Genomic DNA, 16,594 nt, shown 5'->3' on the forward strand with positions numbered 1-16,594 from the left:
TGTGAAGACAATTGCTAGCGGATATTGCTTCGGATATGCACTTCAATATAATTATCAATGAACATTCTTCTATCTTTTTCTTTATTCTTTTATTTATGCTTTGTTAAATTGACCAATTAACTATTGTATGAATATTAGAATAATTTCTTGTGTTTATTTCATATCTTGCATAAGTCGTTTATTGAACTAATTAATTAATCAAGTCGATTAATTAACAACAAAATAAGGGTTCATAATAGGATTAGTTGGTATAATTTACGTGTTCTTAAACTATTAGGCTTGACAACCCTAATAAGTAATTATAAAAGAGACGAGATTGGAAGATAAGTCAAACCGAGTACATTGTAGTTATCCTTGAGGAGAAAGTGAGGTCGGGAGATAAGTGAGTATCCGCTAATTAATTAATTAGTAGAACCGGGAGGTAATACTAGTTAATTAATGGCTAATTCATATTAGAACCTAAATTATGAAATTAGTTAATCTTCTGTTTATTAATTAGGGATTTAATCAATCATAGGCTAGAGGCTCTCATTGCAGTCATTAGGAATAGGAAAGTTTAGTAGATTAGTTTAGGTTAGTTAATTTAATCATTTTAATAAATATTTTAATCTAGATTCGTACTACTAATTTGTGACTCGATTAAATTAGTATTTATTTTCTGTAATTAATTTAATATTAATTTCTCTAACCTGCAATTCTTTGGGTATGATCCTTGAAATACTTACCAGTATTTCGTTGTACTAAACTAAATTACAATTTGACCCATACTCTTGGAAACACCGTCTATATTTTTAATGTGATATTTAACTATAAACGGTAACACATTTATAGATGGTTAATGACTGCCTCTCTCCCTCGCTCTCACAAACGGGGGAGAGATGTAAATCAACACTGAGATTATAACGAATATAAATATTGCAGCTTTACTGCAAGTGTGACAGGTCAGTTGTAATATTTGAAGTGTTACAATGGAATATTGGAGTATTCCAATGATCGACCCCAAAAGAATCGTGGATTGAACAATTTCTAAATAACGTGCGTGCAAAATAAAGAGTCTAACCAGTTAATCACAGAAAATTATATTACGACAAATCAAAAGTCAAGAGAAATTAAACTAATCTACGATCTAGCTAACAAGGACTAAATTGTAAAACGTGTGCAATTACGAAATTAACAATTAAATAACAAGCAGTGGCTGGTTGATCTCAATCTGGTTCACTAATCCTTAAATTAGGGATCCAAATCACTTAAACTTCCAAAATGACTCTATTTTATCTCTCGGTATCAATTTTCGAAGTTAGAAAATTTAATCCGGATTATCTCTCGATCTCACCAGTTGACTTGGGACTAATGGATTGGTGCCCAACAAGATCTCCTCTCGGTCTAACTTGCCGAGATATTCCCTTTGGGTCATCAATCCTAAGTTTTTAGGTTCATTCAAATTAGTCCAATTTATTACGATTTGGTCTCTAATCCAAAAATCAGCTCACCACATCTCCATCAACCTGCCCCTTTAAAGATTTAGTTACTCATGCTGAAAATAAAACTAATAAACAAGGAAATGAAAAAAATGGAGGCCGTTAAAGAAAAGCTTAAGAAAAAAGGGAAAAATTGGGATTTTTATGGAATAAAACTTAAAGGACATGTAAAGAGAAGCATTCAACAAGAAAATCTAAAGCAAGAAATATAAAAAGAACAAACTTTAATAGATTTAAAATAAAGGAAACTAAAATACATTAAACTAAAGCTAAAAATGTCATTACAACCAAGGTACATGGACTGAAAGTTCAAATAAACCTAAGCTACAATGATAACTAATTTAACTAACTATAAGAACATTAAGAACAAGAAGAAAGTGCAGTCAAATAAACTCTAAAACTAAGAAAGAAAATCTAAAGAAGAAAGTGCAGTAAAATAAACTCTAAAACTAAGAAAGAGGATGAGAAAATATAAACCCTAGAAAGTGCAGAAACTAAAGAGAAAACCTAAAGAAAACTAAGGCTAAGCTAAGATAATGTGGCCTCCTATTCTCTCAGTCAAATTTTTTTTGATACAAACAACTATTCTGACCCTATTCTTGTGCCAAAAATACCCTTGAACAGGTCTTTAATGGTTGGTGCTTTGGGTGGATAAGGACTACCCTTTGTGTCAATATTTGTCCCCTCACGATGTTGGTATCACGTTACCAAGGAATAAGATATCGCGATACCTCAGATAGTCTTGAACTTGAGGTGATTCTTGGTAGGTGGATATCGTGATACCCACAGTGGATATCATGATACCCACAGTGGATATCATGATACCCAAAGTGGCCTCCATTCTTGGGTCTATTGGAGGTATCATGATTCCAAGGTTTAGAAGAAAACCCCAAAGTAAATAAAATAAAATAAAAAAGATAATATAAATAAATAATAAATAAAATAATAAATAAAATAAAATAAATTGAATTGCCACAAGTCACTCCCTTATTAGTTATCATGCCCACTCCCACAGATATATTTCTCGCCCCCACAAAAAACTCTCTGCCTAGGTTCGCTACACTAGAAATAGATTTCATTCCAATAGAAAACTTAGTAAATTTTCTGCCTAGTTTCACTCCAAAAGAAACAAATTTCGCTCCAACAGATAACTAGAAAACTAATTTCACTCCAATAGAAATAGATTCCATTCCAAAAAAAAAAAAACTTAGCAAACTCTCTACCTAGTTTCACTCCAATAGAAACAGGTTATGCTCCAATGGAAAACTAGCAAACTAAGTTTGCTCCAACAAAAACAGATTCCATTCCAACAGAAAACTTAGTAAACTCTCTGCCTAGTTTCGGTCCAATGAAAATAGATTTTGCTCCAATGGAATGAGTCTATAATTTCTCATCTTTGTAGTCGTACTTCAACTTATTGTAATGGAATTACATTATCAACAACCTTTGTACCTTCATAAAAACAAACTAAAAAAAAGATAAAAGTAAAAATAAAATAAAATTTTTAGCCAATCTAAAAAAATTGAAAAAATAAAGGAAAATAAAATAGAGTAAATAATTATTAGAAAAAAAAACACTAAGGACTTGGCTTGCCTCCCAAGAAGCGCTTAGTTATAGTCATGGCATGAATCTCTCAGATTTTAAGCATTCGAAGCTTGATGATGACGTCTCGATGATCTACACTGCCTCTCCAACAGTATTTAAGTCTTTGTTGAAGAAGTTTTACTGCTTTGTAAAGAAACATATCTAAAACCTGAAACAATTTTTGACCGATAAAATTTCAACTTTCCAAGACTTATCTTAAGTCGTGATTTAAATAAGAATACCGCCTTAGCTCAATTCGTTTTCGAGCAAACCTTTTTCCATGTCACTGTTTCACCTTATATCACTTTTGTAATGACTATCTAAAAGAGGACTTCAAATCCTTCAAAGATCCCAAGTGCAAACTTAGTGATTCAAACTTTGACATTAGTCTCGCATACTTTGGAATATAATCAAAAGTGCTCATAAATTCCTTAAGCACACCATCTTTTCTTTTAAGTTTAGAAACCAAAGTAGTTTGCACAAATCAACTAGATAAACATTCTCAGAGAATCAAAATTAACTTTGTCTATCGCCCTAATTGAGAAGCATTCTTTTTTATTATTCAAATGTTTCAAAGAAGAGAAAAATTTTAAAGTTAGTTGCTCATTATTGACCCTCATGGTAAAGTTACCTTCTTGAACATTAATTAGTGCTCTTTTGGCTGCAAGTAATGGTCTACCAAGGATAAGTGGTGTAACACCCTAACCCGTATCCGTCACCGGGATAGGATTATGAGAATGCTACAGTAAGTTAACAGAAATAAACAGGTAAAATCATAATCATTACAATACTTTTTTCTCAAATACCATAAAGTAATTGAATTACAATAATAACTTACATTTACGAGGCTTAAATCGAGCTTAAGGGACTAAAGAAATAATCTTAAAACCCCCAGGGACTAAATTAAAACAAGTCAAGAAATTTTAGGAAAATATGAAAATTTTCAAAAATAGGGGACACAAAGCCATGTGGCCAGGCAGTGTGACATAACCTAGGCCGCGTGAGTATTCGAAGTTGGAACACACAGCCGTGTCCTAGCCCGTGTATTAAACCGTGTAACTCACTGACTTAGATCACACGGTCGTATCGTAAGCCGTGTACCAGACTGTGTGACCCACTGACTTGATACACATGGCTGTGACACGGGCCGTGTCTCAAACTGTGTATGGCATATGATCGTGTGGCAGCCCGTGTCCTAGGCCGTGTGCACCAAAACGAACCTTAAAACTCAAGTTTACCATTTCAAGATTTCTTGGACACTAAGCAATCCATCTACCATTCATCCGTTCAAAACTTATGATCTTATCAATTTTAAGCAAAATACCTAACCTTATAACTTGCTAAGTTAAGATAAAACATGTACCATATTTATTCCTAGAAAAGCTTACCAAAAACTTAACCACAATTTCACAAAATGAACTATATTCACCACCAAACCTAGCAACCATATAACTATCATCACATTACAAGACAAGGTCAATTAAAAGATTAATTGACCTATTCAAAATGCCATTAAACATTCTCAAAACATGCTAAATCAACCATCTTAAGTGTCTAACCAATATACCCTCAATGGTACCACAAGTATACACACTTATACAATAATATAAATCATCAACCATTCATCCGTTCAAAACTTATGATCTTATCAATTTTAAGCAAAATATCTAACCTTATAACTTACTAATTAAGATAAAACATGTACCATATTTATTCCTAGAAAAGGTTACCAAAAACTTAACCACAATTTCACAAAATGAACTATATTCACCACCAAACCTAGCAACCATATAACTATCATCACATTATAAGACAAGGTCAATTAAAAGATGAACTAGTTACATGCTTTATAGATATATATATACATATCAAACGAGGTCATCGAGATAACAACCTATTACGTGCCATATAATCGAAAATAAACGTTCAAAAACCATCGTAATCAGATGGATAGTATGACTTGTGTACTGATCTAATCGTCCGTCTCACGAAAAGATCTCTACAAGAAAATGCAAGTAACACAAGTAAGCTTATTAAAGCTTAGTAAGTTCGATGAACAGAAACAATAAATCTTACCGAAGTAACAATAACAATTTAATCAAATATAATTCAACAAAAAATATTTCTTGTCATCCACAATTGCAAACCGATGAAATACATAGTTCAATTCAAAGCTCAACTAATAATTTTTGGAAAACATGAATGTCCACAATAGAGTCAATTCAAGATGTCAAGTACATGTCATGCCATTCAAAGTCATTAAACAAGTTATAATACAATAATCTACGACTTGATGAACGACTTATAGATACGAGTACATAAGTAATCCAATCGAAACACGCAAAATGCTCATAAGAGATAATCCAACCAATAACACACCAAACACTCCTGAGAGCTAATCCAACCGATAACACACCTCGGCACTAAGTGCCTAGCCCGTAGGCTATAGATCTGCCCATATAACAAGCCAGAATAGGATAGTAGAACGGTATACTCAGGAAATATATATAAAGCACGCCACATCAATCTCCACTCCAACCCCGCATAACATGCCATCATTTAGTTGTACTCTATCTCGCGTTTATCCAGCCCAAGTACCGAAATTCAATAACATTTTCCAAACAACTTTACATCATCAATTGACCAACTAGTATCCACTATTTCGTATCATATCATCATACAATTCATATAGATATTAAATTACAAACCGAACGAACTTATCTGGACTGAATTGTAATAGTTGCAGATGTTTAAAGACTGTTTTAAAATTTTCAATTTTCCACATAAGTCAACAGGGTCTTGATCTAAAATGTAAAATTTCTCAATTATTAGCTTACATTTCATATTCCAATTTATTCTACAATTGATACCCTTTCATTTTCAAAATTTACATAATTGCCCCTAACCTTTAAAATTTATGCAATTTAGTCCCTTAACCCGAAAATCATCAAATTAACCATTTCTAAAAACTCAGTATACCAACCGAATGTTCAAGGCTTCTAAATAGTCCACAAAACACCTTTTATTCACCAATTAACCATGTGATTTTAACATTTTAATAATTTAATCCTTTTAATTAAAAACTAACTAAAATCACTTTACAAAACAACCAAAAATCACAATCAAAGCTTCAAACACATAATTATCACCAAAAACAATCAAGAGTCATCAATGGCAACTTCTAAAATTTTTAACAAATTCAAAAATGAAGGTACGAGCTAGCTGGACCTAGTTGAAACGATCTCAAAAATATAAAAATTACAAGAAATAGGTAAAGAAATCACTCACATGCAAGGTTTTGAACTTGGCCAATTCTCAAAGCTTAAACAACCATGGACGTTCGATTTTAGCATGAAAATCAAGGAAGAATATGATAGATTTCATGTTTTGTTTGTGTTTATTTATTACTTATTTAACTTTTTAACCTTTAAAATCAATAAAAATTCTTTAAATACTAGACTAGACCGTCCACTTAATTTATATAAGGTCTATTTTACCAATTAAAACCCTCTAATCTTGATATTATGCTCAATTAACACATTTAACTCAATAGCGATTAACCTTTTTTGTAGTTTTTACGATTTAGTCCATTTTCTTTAATTAACTATCTAAACGATAAAACTTCTTGACCAAATTTTAATACGACCCTAATGACTCCATAAATATTCTATAAATAATATTTACGGGTTGAAACGACAAAAAATTATGGTTTCGAAACTACTGTTTTATTACCATTGAAAATCAGGTTGTTACAAGTGGAGTCTTTATATCTTCTCCAATATCTAGAATAATAAAATCCACCAAAAAAATAAACTTGTCCACTTTCACTAGTGCATCCTCGACCACCCCTTTAGGGTAACATAGAGTTTTATCAACCATTGCAACATGAATAAGGTAGGCATGATATCCCTCAAATCCAATTTTTGAGCTATGGACGGTGGAATCAAATTAATGCTTTCTCCCAAATCACAGAGTGCCTTACTAAAAGTATGAGAACCAATGTCATAAGGAATCTTGAAACTCATAGGATCCTTTAACTTAAGAGGTAGCTTTTTTTGAATTATGGCACTGCACTCTATAGTAATTTTTATTTTCTCATAATTACCTAGCTGTCTTTTCTTCGAACAAAATTTCTCATAAATTTCACATAGCTAGGCATCTATTCTAAAGCTTCAACAAAAGGAATATTAATGGATAAATTTTTAAATACCTCAAGAAATTTTTGAAATTGTTTATTGATCGCGCCACTATGTACATACACTGAGTAGAGAATTAGCACAAAATGTAAGAAATTAAAAGCGACTTTTACTGCAAGTGTGACAGGTCAATTTCAATATTTATAAGTGTTACAATGGAACACTTCGAGTATTCCAAGGATAGAACCTAAGGGATTTCCAAATTGGTAAATGTGTTTATCAAGTTAATTACAAGTTAAGCAATTACTAATCTATTGAGTAAAAAATTATTAGTGCAAATTCAAATATAAATTGTTTATAAACTAAATTTAAACTATCAATTAAACAAACTAAACTAAAGTTTCTTCCTATTGTTTTAGATAATGTAATGGATTAAAATGATGGCCGATTGATTCATTAATTGTAACTAAGCTAGTAAACCTATACCAATTTTATTTTTTGCCACTCTTAGCTAGGAATCTTCTCTTGGTCTCATTCTAGACTAAAAGATACCACCTAAACTCTCCTCTCGGTCTCACTATTTGGCACAATTATATCAAACTATCTAATGATAAACTCTCCTTTCGGTCTCATTTATGTAGATTCTCCACTAGAGGCATCAATTCTAGCATATGAAACATTTCGATATAAAAGAAAAACCAAACAATCAAACATAGACATTAACTTAATTTAACAATCAATTCGTCAATTACCCAACAAGCAATATCAACACATAAGAAAGCTTAACACCCAAATAAACATTTTATCAAACAGTTGATATGCACGATTTAAAGGTAAGGGTAAGAAATGCTCATTTAGATGTGGAATCAATGGCACCCAAAAGCTTGATCCATCTCCATTTACAAAAGTCTTTAACAAGAAAAAAGAAATAAAACAATAAAAAAATAAAATCTATTCTAAAAAGAAAGGGAAAACCTAATCTAAAAATAAGAAGAAAAGAAAAGAAACCTAATTTAAAAATATGAAAAGTAAAGAAAATGTTCAACCTCCAAAATCTACTCCGAAGCTTATAAATTAGTATTTATAGTTCAATGGAATTTAACCTAACAAAGACAATTATGCTCTCACTTAAAATCTAACTTAGGCCTTTTTGGACTGCAAAATGCCTTTCAAAATTTTGGCCTCGTCAGCGTTAGTGTCATTACAGTAGCAGATTACTCAAGGGATGATTTTTGGCTTCTGTAACACCCCAAACCCGGCTTAGAAGTTAGGCCCGTATTTTTGAAGTGTTTTCGAAAAACATGTTTTCATTAAAAACCCTTTTTGAAATTTCAAACTTCTTGCCATTTAAAACTTGTATAAAACCTCAGTTTGCGTTTGTTTATTTTCAATCGAGGTTTATTAAAAAGTTATCACCTTCAAAACCTTATTGTTGCGAAAGCTTAAGTTAAAGCAAATGATTTACGAAAACATGTTATTTAAAAATTGAGGTGCGGAAACGTAGTGTTAGAAAACAATTATTGTTTTGGAAAATCGTGTTCTACTTCTCGCAGATATAAATCACAATCACATCAAATCCCAAATTTAAAATCTAAAAATTATAGAGGCCTTATTACAACCCGAATCAAAATCAAAGTATTTTAGTAAATGTGCAAAACAGAGTAAAACATGTGCAGTTGTGTGGCCCTCTCCGAGTCCCTCGCAGCTCCGAACCGTCAACGTTGGGAATTGCCTGAAAGGTTAAAAACGGGGTGAGTTTACGAAAACTCAATGTGTAATCCCCTTATTGAAGAAACAGATTCAGTCTAGGCCTAAGCCCTTTAATAGTAATCGAATTGGTGTGGGCCTTAACCCATTACGGTAACGGTGGCAAATGGCCTTAGCCCCTATCAGCCTCGGTTGGGCCTGGGCCCATATCGAATGGCACATATCACATATATTTGGGCCTAAGCCCATCTCAATATCAGAATCAGTATATGCAATGCATAAATACCCATACTAACCCTGCACTCTATCTTCTGTCCAACCTTACACTCCTGTGGGGATTAAATCGACCCACCCATCCCTACACTCCTTATGTAGCACCGGTTGTGGCACTAACCAATATTACATCAGAGCTACCAATCACATAATCGGCTAAAAGCCATCGGTGGGCCCACGGTCATCTCATGCGATCCGTGCAACCCTCATATATCAATCACTTCCTCCAATACAAGATCTCAACCCCATGTAGTATGTCGTGTATGCAGTATGCCATGTCATAGATCATACGTGTATGTAATATGTCATACTCAGTAACAATTATATAAATATCATAAAGCAAAACGGTCAGACATAACATAAGTCCATAACAGTCATTTCATCTCTTAGGGGTATAATGATCATTTTACCCTATAGGGGTATTTCGATAACTTTACCCATCAAGGGTATTTCAGTCATTTTACCTTTTGGGGGTATTTTAGTAATTTTACCCATGGATGGTATTTCGGTAATTTTACCCATCAGGGGTATTTCAGTAATTTTACCTATTTGGGGTATTTTGGTAATTTTACCCATCGAGGGTATTTCAGTCATTCTACCCTATAGAGGTATTTCGGTTATTTTTTCTAGTTTGGGGTCTTGGTGTAGATATCAACCTCTCGAAAGGTCTGCAGTCGCCTCATGCGACACAGATAACCTAAATGGTCATAATGGTGTAAATGGGCCCAAGGCCCATATTCGGCCCATGTGGGCCCACACACTCGTGTGGCCCATTTAGTCCAAATTCAGTCACGACTATGCGAACTGCATATCCCAGTCTAGTATATGCCACTTAACGTGGATTTTATTCGTGTGGGGCCCACGAGCCTATTAGGTCCACACGACCCATTTCAACCCAACGAGGCCCATAATGGCCGAAAAGCACGAGAACGCTCATGGTGGCCTCTACAGTTTAACACCAATTTTCGTGGGCTCAGTTCACTACACGAGCGTTCGCACGCCCATATGGCCTTAATCACCGTATTTTTGACTTTTCGGCTTTTGCCGATTCACAGAAGAGACAGTGTGATTACACACCTTTCATGAAAGCTAGCGAAACACCTCTTGGCACCAACTTACATTGATTTGAATATTCGGTCAGCCCTTCAATAACCAATATTTTCAAGTACTTAAACCACACTTAAACAATCATCACCTACCACGATTATAAGAAATATGGCCTACTCTTCTAAGATTCTTGGCCAAGGAACGATTCCACGTTCTTGATGATTATCTGCCCAAGCAGCGATTTTTATCACACAAACATGATTACTCGAATATGATTTAAGAAAAATCCAACACCAAAATCACAACATAATCGGCCTACCAACCAATTTACCCCAACGATCAAATGGTTGGTGAAGGGAACATTTGGAACGCCTCCACAAACTAGAGAATCCTTTTTTCTCTTCTTGAGATTTTAACACCCGAAAATGATGATAATGAAATTGGTTAGAAAAGCTTAGGTATATTCGGCCAAGCACAATAGAGAAAGGATGGTAACTGAAAGTACACAAAAGAGCCTTGAAGAAATCGGTTGGGATGGGAAGAGTAGGAAGCAGAGAAGAAGAAGACGGTGAGTAGGTTTGGATTTGAAAGAAAATAGAAGAATGGAGGGAAGAGAGAAGAGAAGTGCATGCGGCACTGTTAGGAGAGTAAAGAAAATAGAATATGGTGTTCGGCAGAGAAAGAAAAATGAGACAAAACGAAAGTTACCTATTCGGCAAATGTAGAAAGGGAGGAAATAGCAGCAATTTTAATCACAAAGGTAAAGCACAAACTCGCAAAAGAGGAGAAAGCAGGAAAATTCGGTACTCAGGAAGACCAAGACTAGTTGACACAACACCCAAAACTCGAAACTGGCATAACAATAATATCCCAAAAATGCTCCCAAATTGCTGAAAATCACACAAAAGAGACTCCTAGCCGAAATTTTCATACACAAGCTTCCCCAGTCGGCTACAGCTCTCCCTAATTTGAATTCCTTGATTTTCTCCCCAATTCCATCTAAGACCAATTCAAACTTCACCTTACAGAGTTTGAAACCACCTCAAACTCCTAAACCACCTCAAACTCCTGCCACCTCATACTACCAAAATAATTATCCTTTTTGCTTGCAATGGGGTTCAAACCCAAGCCCCCCTCAATAGCTTAACACACCACTTGCCTCCTTGCCACAAGCTCTTTTGTGACATATTTTATCTTCAAATAATTAAAAGGTCTAAAGGCTAAAGTCCAGGCTCCTTTAAAAGAAAAGCCAAAATAAATTGCAAGAGCCAAGATTTGAACCTAGGCTCCCTTGCAACCTTAATGACACCACAACCACTAAACCACATGCTTCCTATGACATTTTTTTAACACAATAATTTAAAAGGCCTACATCCAAACATCCAGGGTTTTATCCTCTTAAAACCAAAATTTTTGCTAAATCCCAGGTTTGAACCCAGGACTTTTCCAATTCCTCTCAAGACCCTTAACCACTAAAGCAGACACACTTTTGTACACAAATTCCTCACCGTTCCCTTGCTCAAGGCCCAATACTTATAGGCCCAAATTTTGGGGCGTTACAACTTCAGTATCGCCACAGCAACCCTTTGGTGTCGCAATATCATCCTCAGGCAGCTTGACTTCTTCATTTGTAGGGACTATGGTCAGTGTTGCGACCTTAGGAGTTGTTGTAGCGACATCAACACCTTGGTGTCGTGGCTTCCAAGACAATCCTCTCAGATGTGCAATTTTGTGAAGCCTATCTCATCAATTGATGGCAAAGACATTGGTGTCTTGACATTGACATCTTGGTGTCGCAACTTTGACTATAGTTTAGGCTTTTCTCCTCTTTTTTGCATTAAACAACTTTCTGAAATAAGCTTAACTCAAATATTATGTTCCTAATGGCATAAACTTGTCATTTTATTCTGAAAAGCATAAAAATACAATAAAAACTAAAATTAAGCATAAAATATGATAATCACGGAAAAATAATAAAATACGTTATAAAATACTAGAGAATAAGCTCTTTAAGTGTTTAAAGAGCTTAATTTGACGTATCTAAATACGAGAGATCATTTATCCAAATTGTTCCTTTGCAACCTTCGTAAGAAAGGTAGAGGAGGATATTTCGATTTAATTGGCTCCATTGATGGCTTCGTTGTTTTTGTCTCATGGTGAGCCTGTTCTTTAGGGATGTTTTCAAACTCAGTAATACTCTCACCAGTGGGTGGAATAGACAACTGATTACTTGAATTTATCTCAACTAAAGGAGAAGCGCTATGTATCTCCTTACCACTTGTAAGTGTGATCACGTTCCAATGCTCCTTCTGATTATTAGCACTAGGAGGAGGTTGAGTATCTAATGGTAATGTTATCTACGGCCTACTATGAATAGCTTGAACTAACTGACCTATTGGAGTTTTAAGAGTCTTCATCCTAGCATCAGATGCTTGTTTGAATTGTTGAAGTAACTCTTCAGTAGCCAACTCTTCTCCACTGCCTGTGGTTGTTGCAGATATGGCCTTTGAAATTGATTTTGAGAAAAACTTGGAGGTTTAACTAGCTTAACTTGTGAAGAACTACCTTGAGTATTTGCCCAATTAAAATTGGGGTGAAACCTCCATGATAGATTATATTTGTTGACATAAGGGTTATTTTGCTATCTTTTTGGATTTCCAACATATCCAACCAGTTCTGGTTCAGTTGAGCAATACCAAGAATGATGATTATCCCCATACTAATCACAAATGGCATAAATTGGTTGCTTTCTACTAACCCTAATTTTCTCATTCATGTCTCATCTCAAAGTAACCATTTCAAATACAATGGTAGTCATCACATCAACATCTACTAATCAAATCAGTTTCTTTTGACTTTCCCCAATTATGCTTGAAATCCATTGCGGATTATTTTCTGTCATGTCTTCAGTTATCTTCGTAACCTCTTCAAGTGACTGACTCAATAATACCCCATTAGCTGCTACATCCAAATTACCTGTAATGGAGTCCCTCAACTCAGGATAAAAATTCTAAATCAACTGCCAATCTAGCACTTGGTGGTAAGGACATTTCTTTTGCATATCCTTAAATAATTCCCATACCTCATGTAAAGTTTCCTCTTCATATTGTTAGAAACTAGTAATGCCATTCTGCAATTTTGGTATCCTTATTGGCGGAAAGAACTTAGGCAAAATTTTTTCCATAACTTGATCCCAAGTTGTAATCGACTCATTCAGCAAGCTAACTAATTAGTCTACAACTTGTCCGGTTAAAGAAAATGGGAACAATATTAATTTTATAGCTTCTACCAAAACACCATTAAATTTAAAAGTATTGTATAGTTTAATGAACTTTTGCACATGTTGGTTGGGATCTTCATGAGAGAAACCGAAAAACTAATTAGCTGTGACCATCTGAATGACTATTGGTTTAATAACAAATTTGTTCGCTTCCACTGTCGAAAAACGAATACTAGTTCGAAGCCCTATAGCATGCAGTATGGCGTTGTCTCTAATCAACCTAGGAGAAGGAGGAACTCGTACATTATTCTACTTATTAACATTGTTAATCCCATTAGGATTAGCTATTATTGACTCTACAGATTCAACCTCAGAATTGATTATTAAACATCTGAGTCTTCATAAAGTTCTCTTAATTTCGAAATCATGTGGTAGCAAATATGGATTTTTACTTCTGCGCATGCAAAAGCCAAAGGCTCCTGAAATAAAACAAAAAAAAAATTCAGCTAGGTGAAAAGTAAATAAATTGATTTTAACTAAATTAGCGATTGACTCCTCGAAAATAGTGCCAAAAACTTGTTGATTGAAAATCGCATACACAGGTATATGAATTGTTCCAAGTAGTATAAAATATCGATCCCACAGAGAACTATTACTAATCAAAATGCCAATCAACAAATATTACTCTAGAACCTATCTAAATATATCGTTAATAAATTTTTCTAACTAATTTAAAAGTTGAAAAAATAATCAATGCAAATTAAATCAAATAAATAATCAATAGTAAAATCGTAAGACTATAATTTCATCCAATGCGTTAGCTAATTGGTCCATCTCCACCCAATTTATCCTAATAGAGTTTATTATTAACATGGGGAACTAAAATTCCCTTAATTCTCTTCCGAGCAATTAAAGTAATCAGATATATTTCTATCCTAATTATGAGTCACGAATTGACCCATCTTATTAAGACCAAGGATTATTCATTTTAGACCTAAAATGAAAAGTCATCTTCTGATTTCTTTAGGTTTTGTCAAGCTAATAGTTGCCTAGACTATTATCAAAGAAGAACAAGAATGAATAAATAATCTAAAATCCATCAATAATAAAAAAAGATGGAAATAGGTAACATTCAATTAACTAAGCATGAAATCTATTGTAACCTTATAAAAGAGATTAAAGAGAATTGGGGAAACAACTTCAACTTAAAACAATAACTAGACATAAGAAAAGGAAGCAAGAAGGATGGAGAAACTCTATCTTCTGTTAAAATTTATCAATTTTTTATGTGTGAAAGCTTGGGCGGCTCCGCCTCATTTTTCTCTTCCCCTCTCCCCTTTTGGTTTCTTTTTCCCTTTTATAACTCATAAAAATAGTAAAATTTTAAAAACTATCAGGTATATGCGTTGCTTTAATGAAAAATATTTTCGCTAGAACAGAAATTCGTTTATTTGCTTTTGTTATGGCAGAGACATTTTCCATTTGTAAAAAAGTCTACTCATGTCAAGCTATTCTTTCTCATGCTTTATCGGACCTACATTTGATAAGAACACATAAAAATATTGTTTGATTTGACACTATAAATATATAGTTAACTTAAAACATCAATGGAATAAAATTCATAAAATCTAAGAAAATTGAATTATAAAATAAATTAAAAATCCTAATATCCTACTAAACTAAGAAACAAACAACTCTAAGATATTAGAGTTATCAACATCTGTATCATTTACAAGGTGAAGCTAGAAATTATTTTGAGAGAGGGCTGGAATCATGTGTCATATTTTTACAATAGTAAAAAATGCAATTTCACCATTTTAATAGCCTCTATCTTTATAATTTTTAAAGGATTAAATCATATTTTTTTTTCATTTTTGGGGGTCAAAGTACAATTTCACCATTTTTAATTTAAAATTTTATAAATTATAAAAGGACTAAAAGAGAAAATTTCCATTTTAGGGGGGGCTAGGGCCCCTGCCAACTCCCTTGGCTTCGCCCTTGATGATTGAATGATGAACGAAATTCATAAGCATGTCATGCATATTTGAGAAGCATGACATTTAGATTATGAAGAATGCCAATCAATACTATATGTGCATTTTATCATTCATCCATGTAACAAAAATTAAAAATCTTACATGTTTTTAAAATATTGAGTAGGAAAAGGTCCCTACACAAGATCGAAAACTTCTATTAATGGTCCATAAATGATCGCATGATAATACTTCAAGTTGATTTTACCTTGGCCCTACCCTATGGTAAGTCTTATCATATGGGTTCACCAGGTGGGATTTCCTTTAAGGGGACAAGTAGTCATATAAGATTCTCCTTGAAATTTTCCCATGATGATTCATAATGAGAACATATTATGATGGGCGTTGAGTTAATGGTTATACATTCAAGATTATTCTAATTAAATAACTTTCTACAAAGCTTTATTCAAGTTAAAATAATGGCTAAAATTGAAACGATTATTAATATATATGGAGATTTTCGATTAGATTCACATATTAATTGGATGGAATCCATGTTCTTACTAGCTAATTATAATTTCCCTACTATGACAAAATTTAATGGGTGTGAGAATTATCATGGCAACTGGTTACATTTTTTTCCAAGGTTTAATGTAAGAAACATGCATCTTGTTTGTTGCAAAATTCAATGACATATTTGTTTATTACAAAGACAATTACTGTGTGTAAATTTTATTTTTCAGTTTGAAATGACATCAGTTCCCCCGCCATTAATATTCTTACTAAAAACAAACTGAAAGAGAACAATTATAATGAATGGAAATTAAACTTGCACATCATTCTCAAATGTAAGAAACACAAGTTTGTGCTTGATGAAGCGTGCCCTTTTGAGGCCAACGTGAGGCAAGAGCCCATTGGAAAGACTGATGAAATAGCTTGTTATTATATCCTTGCAAGAGGTAGCAACACTCTGGAAAAGCAACATGCTATATAACTACTAAAGAGATCATGGATAATTTGGAGGATATGTTCAGAGGCCAAGTTGTCTTAGCTCAACAATTCGTGATAACCAACTTGGTGAACTCTAAGATAAAGCTTGGTACTCCAGTTAAAGAAATATGCTTACACTTACGGGGTTCTTTGTGGAAGTGGAAGGCAATGTGGTTGAATTGGATT

At 33.7% G+C, this 16,594-nt stretch overlaps 1 non-coding gene across 1 annotated transcript; it reads left to right on the forward strand.

Moving 5' to 3' along the window:
* The first annotated feature begins 13,257 nt into the window (after nt 1-13,257).
* On the forward strand, nt 13,258-13,364 carry LOC128032640 (small nucleolar RNA R71). Its single transcript, XR_008188887.1, has one exon. It is a non-coding gene; the product is annotated as a small nucleolar RNA R71 (small nucleolar RNA).
* The last annotated feature ends 3,230 nt before the right edge of the window (nt 13,365-16,594 follow it).

Source organism: Gossypium raimondii, chromosome 1 (assembly GCF_025698545.1).
Source record: "Gossypium raimondii isolate GPD5lz chromosome 1, ASM2569854v1, whole genome shotgun sequence".
Classification (NCBI taxonomy): domain Eukaryota; kingdom Viridiplantae; phylum Streptophyta; class Magnoliopsida; order Malvales; family Malvaceae; genus Gossypium; species Gossypium raimondii.